A 13,180-nucleotide genomic window follows, 5' to 3' on the forward strand; every position below is an offset into this window, starting at 1 on the left:
TGTGTAGGTGTGAATAAAATGGCGTGTTGTTGAAAGTATTTTTGATTTCGAAGTGGTTTGCGCTGAGAATGGCGCGCCCTAAATCAAAATATTGAGTTAAAATATTCAACGTATTTGCTTTAACGCCCGAAAAATTACGCATTGCCGCAACGAAAGCAAAAAAAAAAACATTTAATATTATATATACCCGAACGCCAAATAAATGAGCCAGAGCCATGAAGGAAAACAGCAAAACAACAAACAAAAAGTATTAATAATATGCGTGAATAACAACGCCGACAGCGAAAACAAAGTTATAGAGCGCGACAAGAACTCATCTATCAGCTGTGTTTGCCTAGAACTCATCGTACACTACGTTCAACTTGAAGAAATTAGGCTGTATGTATGTGGGTGGGGGCAGAATGATATTAGTATTTACTTTACGCAAAGGTATGGTTTAAAAGTAATAAGAAAGTGCCAGACTTGCGGACGGTTGTGTGTGCGGCGTGATAACCGCAACAGCTTTTGGCTAAAATTTGTTTGATGGCGTCCCTTTTGAAATGTACACTCGCTACGTGTTTGTTGTATTTATGTGTAAATATATATGTAAACTAATGTATAAATTTACCGCTATAAAAATTGTGTTGTTGCTGTTGTAGCTTGCTGCTAATGAATTACTTGCTTTTGCTCATTTATTTTCACACGTCGGCAAGAAAAGTGAAGACACAAAGGAATGCGCCCAATGTTATGCTACATCTATAGCCACTAATGCCGGCGTTGCGGTTGTCGAACCGCTTGTCAGTCAGCAAGCAGCAGCAATTGCCTGTCTACCCACTTACTTATGTACAAGCAAATTCATATCTACATTATTGGGTCCAACCCAAAAACACCTTCCTAAACAAATAAAGAAATAATAAGAAATAGAAAGCCGGGGGAGAAGGCTTTATGTGCGGGTATGCATTTTATGTAGTATACAAATAAAAGACTACATACTTGGAGAACATCTACGCTTCGGAGAATTTTCCCTTCAATCTTTTGCGAGTTTGAGTTTCTCAATCGTTTCTTCACGCATCGCTGATTTTCTTGGTTTACTTGAGAAAGCTTGTATTCATCAGCATTAACATATAAAATTGCTAGCAATATCAGCTGTTAAAGGCGTAAAAATTTATATATTTTAATTAGAACCTCAAAGTGTGTTATAATTATTTCTCAAATAGCTGCTTAAGTCGCTACTTAGTTATTGAAGGTTAATTTCCATAGAAGACAATATTTTACAAATAATGAAAAATATGCTTAGAAATCCAATAGATTCAAATCTTCATTTTACAGTAGAATCCTGATTATCCGAACATCGATTTTCCGAATATCCGAACGCATCGGTCGGCTCTATTTGTTAATTTAAAAATGTTTTAATAATGACAAATTTATTCTGATGAAGAAATTATTGAGGATTTAAACAGTAAGGAGAGAGAAATTGGTGAAGAGACTGCAACTGGAGGTACATGTCAAATACCATCTCACGCAGAAGCTTTTGAACCTCTAGATGTTTTTTTAAGTGATTGTATGTATGTGATTGGCGTTGCAACCGTTTAGCCGGTTATAGCCGAATCGACGATAGTGCGCCACCTCTCTCTCTCCTTCGCAGTTCGGCGCCAGTTGGAGATCCCAAGTTTAACCAGGTCGCTCTCCACCTGGTCCCTCCAACGGAGTGGAGGCCTTCCCCTTCCTCGGCGTCCTCCGGCGGGTACTGCATCGAACACTTTCAGTGCTGGAGTGTTTTCGTCCATTCGGACAACATGACCTAGCCAGCGTAGCCGTTGTCTTTTTATTCGCTGAACTATGTCAATGTCGTCGTATAACTCGTACAGCTCATCGTTCCATCGTCTGCGGTATTCGCCGTTGCCAATGTTCTGAGGACCATAAATCTTGCGCAAAATTTTTCTCTCGAAAACTCCTAGTGTCGTCTCATCTGATGTTGACATCGTCCAAGCTTCTGCACCGTAGAGCAGGACGGGCATGATAAGCGACTTGTAGAGCTTGATTTTGGTTCGTCGAGAGAGGACTTTACTGTTCAATTGCCTACTCAGTCCAAAGTAGCACCTGTTGGCAAGAGTTATTCTGCGCTGGATTTCGAGGCTGACATTGTTCGTGTTGTTGATGCTGGTTCCCAGGTATACGAAATTATCTACGACCTCGAAGTTATGACTGTCAACAGTGACGTGGGAGCCAAGACGCGGATGCGCCGACTGTTTGCTTGATGACAGGAGATATTTCGTCTTGTCCTCATTCACCTCCAGACCCATTCGCTCGCCTCCTTATCCATGCGGGGAAAAAGCAGAACAAACGGCGCGGTTGTTGCTTCCGATGATATCAATATCATCGGCGTACGCCAGGAGCTGTACACTCTTGTAGAAGATTGTACCTTCTCGGTTTAGCTCTGCAGCTCTTATAATTTTTTCCAGCATCAGGTTAAAGAAGTCGCACGATAGTGAGTCACCTTGTCTGAAACCTCGTTTGGTATCGAACGGCTCGGAGAGGTCCTTCCCAATCATGACGGAGCTTTTGGTGTTGCTCAGCGTCAATTTACACAGCCGTATTAGTTTTGCGGGGATACCAAATTCAGACATCGCGGCGTAAAGGCAGCTCCTTTTCGTGCTGTCGAAAGCAGCTTTAAAATCGACAAAAAGGTGGTGTGTGTCGATCCTCTTTTCACGGGTCTTCTCCAAAATTTGGCGCATGGTGAATATCTGGTCAGTTGTCGATTTTCCAGGTCTAAAACCACACTGATAAGGTCCAATCAGTTTGTTGACGGTGGGCTTTAGTCTTTCACACAGTACGCTCGATAGAACCTTGTATGCGATATTTAGGAGGCTGATCCCACGGTAATTGGCGCAGATTATGGATTGGGCAGAGCACACTGAGATTCGGTTTGTTTTTAATTGATTAGAGTGGTTAAAATTGCATCAGGGACTTGGGCGCAATGAAAAGATGTGATTAATTACGTCAAAGTCCAATAACAAGTTATTTTCAACCAAAAATTTAAATTACAAAATTATTGTGTAATTCATTAAAGTTATGGCTCGTGTTTTATACATCGTATTATCTAAATGGTGCATGTAAACCCCATTACATAATACAAATTTATTATAATCAAAATATTTTTCGATTTGCTTTGAAATTGAGTTTCGATTATCCGGAAAACCCCTGGTTTTAATTGAACTGGATAATCGGGACTCTACTGTATATGGTTAATTAGAAGTAATTAGCCCATTTCATGCAATCTTTTGTACATGTCAAAAGCACATCGTAAGAATCGTACATGCTTAATGTGGTCCAGGTTTGATATACTCTACTAATTTTTTAGATGTTCTTGTCTAAAGAAAAGAAGCAATTCTTTTTTATTCAGCTAGCATGATTCTATATTATAGGCTGAAAAAATAACGATAGATCAATGTAAATAATGTTTTTTTAGAGATATTTAAGACTTTGATATATCGATATAAATTTTCAAGTATCGAAAAAGTTATAAAAACGATATTTTTTTATCAATTTTAGAATTAAAAAAATCCTAAAAAAATATTTGTTTATCCTGCCTAAACACTACGTCAACGCTATGGACGATTTACGATTTAGAGGATGGGATCATGTGTAGAAGTTCACGCAAGTGAGGAAAGTTTTTGATTGTCACTCACTTGGGAGTGGCCAGAAACGATTCTTCTCCACATGGTTCAAGCAGCTCACGACTTCCGGTTTTAGACCAAGTATCCTCTGGGTAGCCAACAGACATCCGTTTGAAGGCGAGCTAAAGTGAGAAGGCGAAGCCCGCTTATGCGGTTGTGCGTAGGGTTTGGGACCCACCACATAAAAACACCCCCCAATGAAAAATCTACGAAAGCCTCGGATGAGACACCCCCCTTTTGATGACGACCCCTGCAAACGTTTTAAGGATAATGATATAAGGGCATGCACCTGGAATGTCCGGACCCTTAATTGGGAAGGTGCCTCTGCCCAGCTGGTTGATGTCCTCATACGACTGGCTGACATCACCGCCATCCAAGAAGTGCGATGGACGGGACAAGGACGGAAGAAGGTGGGTCCTTGTGACATCTACTACAGCGGCCATATAAAGGAGCGCAAATTTGGTGTTGGATTTGTGGTGGGAGAGAGACTCCGTCGCAGAGTCCTGGCATTCACCCCGGTGGATGAACGTCTAGCCACAATCCGCATCAAAGCGAGGTTCTTCAACATATCGCTGATTTGCGCCCACGCCCCAACGGAAGAGAAGGACGATGTGACCAAAGATGCTTTCTATGAGCGCCTAGAACGCACCTATGAGCGCTGCCCCCGCCACGATGTAAAAGTCGTGCTTGGTGATTTTAACGCCAGGGTGGGTAAAGAAGGTGTCTTTGGCACAACAGTCGGAAAATTCAGCCTCCATGACGAAACATCGCCAAACGGCCTGAGGCTGATCGACTTCGCTGGGGCCCGAAATATGGTCGTCTGTAGTACCAGATTCCAGCATAAGAAAATACATCAAGCTACTTGGCTGTCTCCTGATCGAAACACGCGGAACCAAATCGATCACGTTGTGATAGACGGAAGACATGTCTCCTGTGTTTTAGACGTGCGTACGCACCGAGGACCAAATATAGACTCGGACCATTATCTGGTCGCAGCGAAGATACGCACCCGCCTCTGTGCAGCAAAGAATGCCCGTCAACAAACACAAGGAAGGTTCGACGTCGAAAAGCTGCAATCGCAACAGACAGCCACGAAATACTCTACTCGACTTGCACTCCTGCTCTCTGAGAGCACTCATCAGCATCTCGGTATAAGGGAACTGTGGAACGGCATCTCAAACTCACTGCGTACCGCTGCAGCCGAAACAATTGGTTTTCGGCAACGACAAAAAACAAGCTGGTACGATGAGGAGTGCCGTCTCGCAGCGGAGAGAAAACAGACTGCCTACCTCGCAACATTGCAAACGACCACAACACGTGCGGGATGGGATAGATACCGAGAGCTGAAGAGGGAAGCGAGACGCATTTGCAGACAAAAAAAAGAAAGAGGCCGAAATGCGTGAGTACGAAGAGCTTGAGAAGCTGGCAGACAGAGGGAATGCTCGAAAATTTTATGAAAAAATGAAGCGACTTAACGAAGGTTTCAAGACCGGAGCATCCTCATGTAGAGACCAAGGTGGTAATCTGGTAACCGATGTCCAGGGCATACTGGGATTATGGAGGGAACACTTCTCCGACCTGCTGAATGGCAGTGAGAGTACAACACCAGGAGATGGCGAACTCGATCCCCCAATCGATGACGATGGAACAGATGTTCCATTACCCGACCATGAAGAAATTCGAATAGCAATTACCCGCTTGAAGAACAACAAAGCAGCGGGGGCCGATAGATTACCGGCAGAACTATTCAAATACGGCGGCGAAGAACTGATAAGGTGCATGCATCAGCTTCTTTGCAGAATATGGTCGGAAGAAAGCATGCCTGACGATTGGAATCTCAGTGTGCTCTGCCCAATCCATAAAAAGGGAGATCCCACAATCTGCGCCAATTACCGTGGGATCAGCCTCCTAAATATCGCATACAAGGTTCTATCGAGCGTATTGTGTGAAAGACTAAAGCCCACCGTCAACAAACTGATTGGACCTTATCAGTGTGGCTTTAGACCTGGAAAATCGACAACTGACCAGATATTCACCATGCGCCAAATCTTGGAAAAGACCCGAGAAAAGAGGATCGACACACACCACCTTTTTGTCGATTTTAAAGCTGCTTTCGACAGCACGAAAAGGAGTTGCCTTTACGCCGCGATGTCTGAATTTGGTATCCCCGCAAAACTAATACGGCTGTGTAAATTGACGTTGAGCAACACCAAAAGCTCCGTCATGATTGGGAAGGACCTCTCCGAGCCGTTCGATACCAAACGAGGTTTCAGACAAGGTGACTCACTATCGTGCGACTTCTTTAACCTGATGCTGGAAAAAATTATAAGAGCTGCAGAGCTAAACCGAGAAGGTACAATCTTCTACAAGAGTGTACAGCTCCTGGCGTACGCCGATGATATCGATATCATCGGAAGCAACAACCGCGCCGTTTGTTCTGCTTTTTCCCGCATGGATAAGGAGGCGAAGCGAATGGGTCTGGAGGTGAATGAGGACAAGACGAAATATCTCCTGTCATCAAACAAACAGTCGGCGCATTCGCGTCTTGGCTCCCACGTCACTGTTGACAGTCATAACTTCGAGGTCGTAGATAATTTCGTATACCTGGGAACCAGCATCAACAACACGAACAATGTCAGCCTCGAAATCCAGCGCAGAATAACTCTTGCCAACAGGTGCTACTTTGGACTGAGTAGGCAATTGAACAGTAAAGTCCTCTCTCGACGAACCAAAATCAAGCTCTACAAGTCACTTATCATTCCCGTCCTGCTTTACGGTGCAGAAGCTTGGACGATGTCAACATCAGATGAGACGACACTAGGAGTTTTCGAGAGGAAAATTTTGCGCAAGATTTATGGTCCTCAGAACATTGGCAACGGCGAATACCGCAGACGATGGAACGATGAGCTGTACGAGTTATACGACGACATTGACATAGTTCAGCGAATAAAAAGACAGCGGCTACGCTGGCTAGGTCATGTTGTCCGAATGGACGAAAACACTCCAGCCCTGAAAGTGTTCGATGCAGTACCCGCCGGAGGAAGCCGAGGAAGGGGAAGGCCTCCACTCCGTTGGAGGGACCAGGTGGAGAGCGACCTGGTTACACTTGGGATCTCCAACTGGCGCCGAACTGCAAAGGAGAGAGACAGGTGGCGCACTATCGTCGATTCGGCTATAACCGGCTAAACGGTTGCAACGCCAATCACATCACATTATCTAAATGGTGCATGTAAACCCCATTACATAATACAAATTTATTATAATCAAAATATTTTTCGATTTGCTTTGAAATTGAGTTTCGATTATCCGGAAAACCCCTGGTTTTAATTGAACTGGATAATCGGGACTCTACTGTATATGGTTAATTAGAAGTAATTAGCCCATTTCATGCAATCTTTTGTACATGTCAAAAGCACATCGTAAGAATCGTACATGCTTAATGTGGTCCAGGTTTGATATACTCTACTAATTTTTTAGATGTTCTTGTCTAAAGAAAAGAAGCAATTCTTTTTTATTCAGCTAGCATGATTCTATATTATAGGCTGAAAAAATAACGATAGATCAATGTAAATAATGTTTTTTTAGAGATATTTAAGACTTTGATATATCGATATAAATTTTCAAGTATCGAAAAAGTTATAAAAACGATATTTTTTTATCAATTTTAGAATTAAAAAAATCCTAAAAAAATATTTGTTTATCCTGCCTAAACACTACGTCAACGCTATGGACGATTTACGAGCAGAGCAAGAAAGACAAAAGAAATAGGCACAAGTGTTAACACTTATGTATACAATCTGTAAGCAAAAGATAGAATTCATGTCTTGATATGTTGAAAGGATTCAATACATCATCAGTTACTGTGGCTAAGATTTTTCCAACCAAGCGGAACCAACCTAAAAATGATTAAATCTGATAATATTGATTTCTCCATTTAAGGAAGCTACTGAAGAAATTAGCGGCGATCTGTTCGTGACTGGTAGTTTAGCAATTCCAATTGCAAACTTACTTCAAAAAGAACAATTTATGAACACGCAAAACATTTCCCTGAACTTGGTATTGCGGTTCAGTTTGCTAAATTTAGTTATGCCAAACTAGAACCAGAATCCATTAAAATTTTATTCTCGATTTTTTTTAACGCAAGGTTATAAAATATTCTTACTTAATATGTTGCAGTAGACATATATTGAGGTGATGAAGCTAAACATTTGGCCGGACGTCAATTGCCAAAGTTGTCTGGGAGGAGGGGAGGAAGATTAATTTCAGTACTTTCTTATTGTTTGTTCAGCTTCCGCGGTATTAATGACTGGAATTCCATATCTTAATTCGTTCGAGTTGAAATTGAATCTAATTCCGTTAAAACTTACTTGAATCTAGGATATATATTTATATATATATAAATACCTCGTTTATATACATTATGGTGTATATCTCAAAAGATGCATATTTAACTCAATATTTAATATTGCCAGTATTAGGTCTAACACACTGCTCCTTTCCCCCTCTGTTATAGCAAGCAATTTCTACTATGCAATTCTAACAACAGAGCGCTACAGTTGACCAACGTGCACAACAAGATTAACCTAAATGATTTTATTAACCTGTCATTCCATGAGATAATATGGTAAACAAAAAACAACTATATTCCAGGCGTTATTCACAGGGACTTAAATAATTACCCTCATGCACCTGCATGTCGTCGTATGTGTCTATTACTATAGCTATATGTAGGTAAACAACTCTATATATTTTCCTTCCCAGCAAAAAAATACAACAAATACAACAATAATTTTTACCGCATAATTAAACCGATGTGCCGCAATGCCATGGCCAATGCCGTGCTAAGACTAACTATATGCTTCGATATGTAGCACTTCGGTGTACTTGACACAGTATTCTTAAAAATACCCAGCAGGAATTATTTTGACAATGATGTGAATACAAAATAGTCGTGAAAATATAGACGTTATGATCCATATATCTATTTCGAAATGCCTCGTTTCCTTGTAGCTTTTCGAAATCATATTCTCTTTGTGCCACTAGAGAAAGAGTTTACTCGAAAATCTATTATAGAATGGATATGGGGCGAAGTAAATTATAATACATTCTGAAAAAGTTGTTGTTGTCTGCTCTTTCAATATACAATTACGCTCTTTACACTAATATAGTAGAATACAGTTGGTTTTGGACGTAAAACTACATTTAAGGCATTGGCTTTGCTTTTGTCTCATGTTATCAATAATATATATAAGATCTTAGATTAAAGATCTTTCTTTTCGGATATGGATAAAATAGTGTGTTTGACATTGAGAGAGAGCCATTTTATGGAGAGTTTCTTACTGAGTATCGCATCGTTCATTCATCATCTTGCAAAAACATTGATATTGCTTACATAAGGTGTACCAAATTGTTCCCAGGCCCACACACTATACCTTTCCTACAGGGTTCTCTCTCAGAACTACGAACTAAAAGTCCAACACACTTGTTTCCACCATCATAACAGCATAATCCAATGAGGGAGGACTTACTTGTCGCATGCTTATTATTCATTTTATACTCATTAGTGTCATAAACAACGCAGTCAGCAAATAATATGGCAAAGCGATCGGGGAAGTGCGATGGTATGCTGACAGGATAGACAGCCAAGCGACTAGCGATATGCGCACAAGCAGCTGCAGCCTTGTAACATATATGAAAAGACGAACTATATACATACCTATATGTAGTCGTATGTGTGCCTGTGCACGAACTGAAGAAAGTTAATGAGGCATGCGCCATTAGGTATATGCGACAAACGTTTCTTCGGCATACTTATTTGCATACATACATGCTTAAGCACACATGTATCCACATAAACGACATCACATGCACAATAATTACAAATATTAAAGGGTGGCATGTATGACTTAATAAAGCTTTTTACATTGTTCGCTTATTATTGTTGTTGGCATAAATGCATTTGATGCAAATTGACTGTGTACTCTCTCAATTGGAAAATGGGAAATGTGCGCAGTTCAGCAGAAACATAATTTTTTAATAGCTAGAGCGATTAGTGATTAGCTGGTAGATTCTCTTCCTCTGTTAAATATTGATCGCATCCAAGTGTATTTATTTGAGAATGAGTTAAGTATATTAGATTTTCAGATTTTGTGGTATTATCTTGTCGCTTTAACTTCTTAAGAGGTCAATTCAATTATGTAATATATTTCGATCCACAAAAATCTTTTCGTTAAATTTACTTATTTTTCTTCGATATTAATCAATACATTTAGTATTTATGTTTCAAAAATGCATATATTTTTTTCATTTCAATATATCCGATTTTGATCCGTTTAATTTTCTATAACGAATGAAATAATTTATGAAAAATTTCAATTTCATAGTCGAATTCAACAAAATCTGGGATAACAAAATGCCAAATAATCAAAGTTAACCATCTAAATATTGTGCGTGATATCTGATCCTGAAATAATCCAAATCGGTAAATACATTCACATTTCCCTGCACTGGTTCACAAAATATGAGGAGCTATGAATAATTGTATACTTATGGGTTAGTGAATATTGTAATATCTCAATGAAAATATATACTTTTTAAACATAATATGATTTCGTTGTAAAAATTGAACTCATTCTATAAAGACCTTCAAATAGCTCAATATATTCTATACAATTGCTTCCTTCTTATAGTTGACTTTATGTTTGAACTTCACTTCAAATATCTTAGTAAAATCATAATGTTGAACTTTGGGTAATGTTGGATTCTAAATATATATATGTGTTTAGGAATCTATTTGAAAAATGTAAGAGATATATAGAGGATTTTTCAAAAGAGATGCTATAAAATTATACCGACAGGGACAGGAAACGATATTTTCCCGCCCTTTTGACATTTCTCTTCAGTAAGGCCATTTCATCAGGGAACAACGTGTTAAAATTATTAAAATTTACTACCGAAATTCGGAGTCAGTGGCCTCTACTACGTCCAATTAATGGTCGTCATAATCGTCCTATCAGTACAACAATTGAGCTTCTAGTTGAAAAAATTTAATCCGTGTCAGTGAGAAGTGCCCTGAGTGTAGCTGTCGCTAGCGCATCAATTTAGGAATATCCATCTCACACGTCGTTCTCAAGCGTTGGGCATCTCTGTAATGTCGTTGTGCGCATTTTGCTAAAGACCTCCGCCTACATCCTTACAAATTGCGTTATTGGTCAGGCAGCAATCCACACTCCATGAGTCACCATTGCCTCCCGAAAAATTACGGTTTGGTGCGGTTTATTGGCCGGCGGCGTCCGTCCGTACTTCTTCCGTGATGATCAAGTCCGGCACGTTTCTGTGAATGGGAATAGTTTTCGCCCGAATTGGATGATATGTACTTGGACAAAATGTGGTTCCAGGTGGCGCCACAAGCCATACAGCGAATGTCACTATCGATTTATTGAAAACCAAGTTTGGCGAATGTGTTATCTCACGAAATGGTCCAGTCAATTGGCCGCCTCGATCGTTCGATTTGACGCCGTTAGAATATGTTCTGTGGGACTGCTTAAAGTCTATGGTCTATGCCAACAAGCCACCGACGTTTGATGAACTTCGTGAAATTTTAGCAGTATCGGCCAATTTATGCTTGAAAACCGTCAAAAATTGGATTCAAGGTCTGGATTTCTTCAAACGTGCCCGTGATGGCCATGCAAAATAAATCGAATTCCATACATACTGGTATCGAATGTACTTTCATAGGAATAAAGAATTGCATTGATATCCCAAACCGTTTTTGTTATATTACTTTTGTAGCGCTCTTATTGAAAATCTCTTTAAAAATTAACGAATTTGAAGCAGGCGCTCAAATTGCTCAATATATCCAATAAAATTCTATCCACCAAACTATATATTCTTTTGGGAAATAATCAAAAGATATTAAATCGATCAAGTGAATCAACTCGAGAATTGTACTAGATATATACAATAATCTTTCAGAAGAGAAACTCTGTATAAATTTTCTTTTAGTAGTAAGGCTACAGCCGCTTACATCCATAAATTGTGAAAGAAACTTTATTTTATATTAGTTGTAATAATCTATTTCTCCAGCATATATCTATCAGATGGATCGATGGACATCGCAAAATTAATTAATGTTCAATATTTTCCTATATTTACCTCACCTAAATACTAGAATTTTATATAAAGGGTGATTTTTTAAGAGCTTGATAACTTTTTTAAAAAAAAAAACGCATAAAATTTGCAAAATCTCATCGGTTCTTTATTTGAAACGTTAGATTGGTTCATGACATTTACTTTTTGAAGATAATTTCATTTAAATGTTGACCGCGGCTGCGTCTTAGGTGGTCCATTCGGAAAGTCCAATTTTGGGCAACTTTTTCGAGCATTTCGGCCGGAATAGCCCGAATTTCTTCGGAAATGTTGTCTTCCAAAGCTGGAATAGTTGCTGGCTTATTTCTGTAGACTTTAGACTTGACGTAGCCCCACAAAAAATAGTCTAAAGGCGTTAAATCGCATGATCTTGGTGGCCAACTTACGGGTCCATTTCTTGAGATGAATTGTTCTCCGAAGTTTTCCCTCAAAATGGCCATAGAATCGCGAGCTGTGTGGCATGTAGCGCCATCTTGTTGAAACCACATGTCAACCAAGTTCAGTTCTTCCATTTTTGGCAACAAAAAGTTTGTTAGCATCGAACGATAGCGATCGCCATTCACCGTAACGTTGCGTCCAACAGCATCTTTGAAAAAATACGGTCCAATGATTCCACCAGCGTACAAACCACACCAAACAGTGCATTTTTCGGGATGCATGGGCAGTTCTTGAACGGCTTCTGGTTGCTCTTCACCCCAAATGCGGCAATTTTGCTTATTTACGTAGCCATTCAACCAGAAATGAGCCTCATCGCTGAACAAAATTTGTCGATAAAAAAGCGGATTTTCTGCCAACTTTTCTAGGGCCCATTCACTGAAAATTCGACGTTGTGGCAGATCGTTCGGCTTCAGTTCTTGCACGAGCTGTATTTTATACGGTTTTACACCAAGATCTTTGCGTAAAATCTTCCATGTGGTCGAATAACACAAACCCAATTGCTGCGAACGGCGACGAATCGACATTTCACGGTCTTCAGCCACACTCTCAGAAACAGACGCAATATTCTCTTCTGTACGCACTGTACGCATTCGTGTGGTTGGTTTAATGTCCAATAAAGTAAACTGAGTGCGAAACTTGGTCACAATCGCATTAATTGTTTGCTCACTTGGTCGATTATGTAGACCATAAATCGGACGTAAAGCGCGAAACACATTTCGAACCGAACACTGATTTTGGTAATAAAATTCAATGATTTGCAAGCGTTGCTCGTTAGTAAGTCTATTCATGATGAAATGTCAAAGCATACTGAGCATCTTTCTCTTTGACACCATGTCTGAAATCCCACGTGATCTGTCAAATACTAATGCATGAAAATCCTAACCTCAAAAAAATCACCCGTTACATACATTTTGTAGTTACCACAATTACCGTTA

At 39.9% G+C, this 13,180-nt stretch overlaps 1 protein-coding gene across 1 annotated transcript in view; it reads left to right on the plus strand.

Annotated features, from left to right (window-relative positions):
• Nucleotides 1–13,180, plus strand: part of LOC105216874 (neural cell adhesion molecule 1-A) — a 112,809-nt gene that overhangs the window by 36,679 nt on the left and 62,950 nt on the right. The window lies entirely within an intron of this gene.

The sequence above is a fragment of the Zeugodacus cucurbitae genome, chromosome 3 (genome assembly GCF_028554725.1).
Source record: "Zeugodacus cucurbitae isolate PBARC_wt_2022May chromosome 3, idZeuCucr1.2, whole genome shotgun sequence".
Lineage (NCBI taxonomy): Eukaryota > Metazoa > Arthropoda > Insecta > Diptera > Tephritidae > Zeugodacus > Zeugodacus cucurbitae.